Source organism: Marmota marmota, unplaced genomic scaffold, assembly GCF_001458135.2.
Source record: "Marmota marmota marmota unplaced genomic scaffold, marMar, whole genome shotgun sequence".
In the NCBI taxonomy this organism is placed as follows: domain Eukaryota; kingdom Metazoa; phylum Chordata; class Mammalia; order Rodentia; family Sciuridae; genus Marmota; species Marmota marmota.
The window spans coordinates 3,388,387-3,390,332 of NW_026000021.1; the positions used below are offsets into that span (position 1 = coordinate 3,388,387).

A 1,946-nucleotide genomic window follows, 5' to 3' on the forward strand; every position below is an offset into this window, starting at 1 on the left:
AAGTAGTAGGGAAGAACCGACCCAGCATTATTTCATGATATCTCTAGCTCTTCTAATACCATTCCTATATAAGCGTACTGTGTCCTTATGACCCACATTAGAATGAATATCTTTTTTTGTACTTCTTTTCACTTGAATGCATTTTTGGAGATCTCTACAGCACTTTTGCATTAATTCAAGACCATAATTCATTTTTTTTTTTTTGCTTGACCATAGGTAGAAATTGCTTTTTGCAAGTTCTATGGATGAACTTGTCTCTTTGGAGATTTTGGAGGTTTCTAAATATGCTATGCAAAAGCCTGACCTTGTGAAATTGAGTCTTATTTCAAATAGTATCATCAACAATAAAAAATAAAAGAATATCTAAATTGCTGAATGTCAGACCCCCCCCCCCCAATTCCTGATAAACTTCTACCACATCTTGTTCCTCCATTCTGAGTTCTTTTGGAGTAAAATTATCAGTAATTCTCTGAGCATCAAAGAGAAACCTGAGTAAGTTCATGGAACTCTCTATCTTTGACAGTGTGATTCTTTGAGTTTCTTGAGATGTGTTTTTATTTGGTAGTAGTTATGAGTGGTGAAATGTAAACTGAAAATGTAGAAGAGGCATGGGTTTCTTTGAAATTGCCTTCAATGACCAATCAAATATCTTATAGAACAAAAAGTGTACTAACCCTGAGCATAAACGGATGGAACCAAAGGCAGCTAATTTTAAAAAATCCGTCTAGAAGGAAAGATCAATGGGACTAACTCCTGGCAGGGTCACTGAGGTCCTTGTAAAGTTAGGATTTATAGCCCATAGGTTTCTCCACGTATTTCAGAAGGGACATTTCCTTAACAATGCGAGTACACTAAGATCAAGTCTTCCCAGTCCTTGACCCCAGCACCTGCATGAACATAGCACTGACTTGCAGATGGAGGCCCCTAAATGGGATGGTCGCCATGACAGTTTCAGAAAGGACCAACTAAGGACCAAAACTCCTCTGTTAATATGAAGGAAGAGATAAACATCTGAATGGTAAAGACTTTAGAAGGTGTAACACAGTTTTGCTGATAAACATCAAACAGTAATAAATTTTCAGCGGCCTTATTCCTTTGTCCCTCTCTGCTTAAAGGTCTCTCTGTCTCTCTCCCTTCCCCTCCCCCCTCCTCTCTCCCTCTACGCCCCCTTCCCTCCTCCCTCCCCCTTGGGTTCTTTGCTTGAGCCTGACTTTGCTTCCACTCATAATACATTCCGTCACTTGACTTTTTTATGTCTGACTTTAAATTTTATTTTGTGGGAACACAAGAACTGAGGTTTAGAGCTTCTGCCTCATGCTCTCCTGTGACATTGATTGTCATTTTCATTTTGAACCAAATATCACTGCTATTCTGCCCAATGACTTAATATATTTTCCTTTCTTCTTATCCCCCAAATCCTTGGTTGACAGTTTTGGCTCCTGCTTGGACATGGTGGTGGTGGCTGCACCAGGAGGTCTCCACACAGCTGTGGCCTATGGTAGGTAGAACCTAACTCCACCGTGTGCAGATGGGCCTCCCTTTCTCACAGCACAGCACTGGTAGGCCTGTGTCACTCTCGTATTTATTGGTTGACTTTTATTTCAGTAATGATTATGCTGAATTCCTGAGGTTTGTGAAAATGGAAGAACTGTCATATCTTGAGACCTCAATATAAATCCAATTTAATTTTATGAAAGAGATTGCAATAACATTAAATTGTAAATCTTTCAGATCCAGTGTCCCTGATTAAAACTGAAGCTGGGTCAGGAGCAGAGGCACATGCCTGTAATCCAAGTGGCTCAGGAGGCTGAGGCAGGAGGATAACAAGTTCAAAGACAGCCTCAGCAATTTAGCAAGTTGTTGTTTCAGAAACAAACAAACAAACAATATATATATATTATAAAAATATATTTTATGTGTATATAAATATCTTATATATATATAAA

General features: G+C 38.9%; 1 pseudogene; it reads right to left on the minus strand.

Moving 5' to 3' along the window:
• Nucleotides 1-325: 325 nt before the first annotated feature.
• LOC107155713 lies at nucleotides 326-1,451 on the minus strand (annotated as a pseudogene).
• Nucleotides 1,452-1,946: the final 495 nt, after the last annotated feature.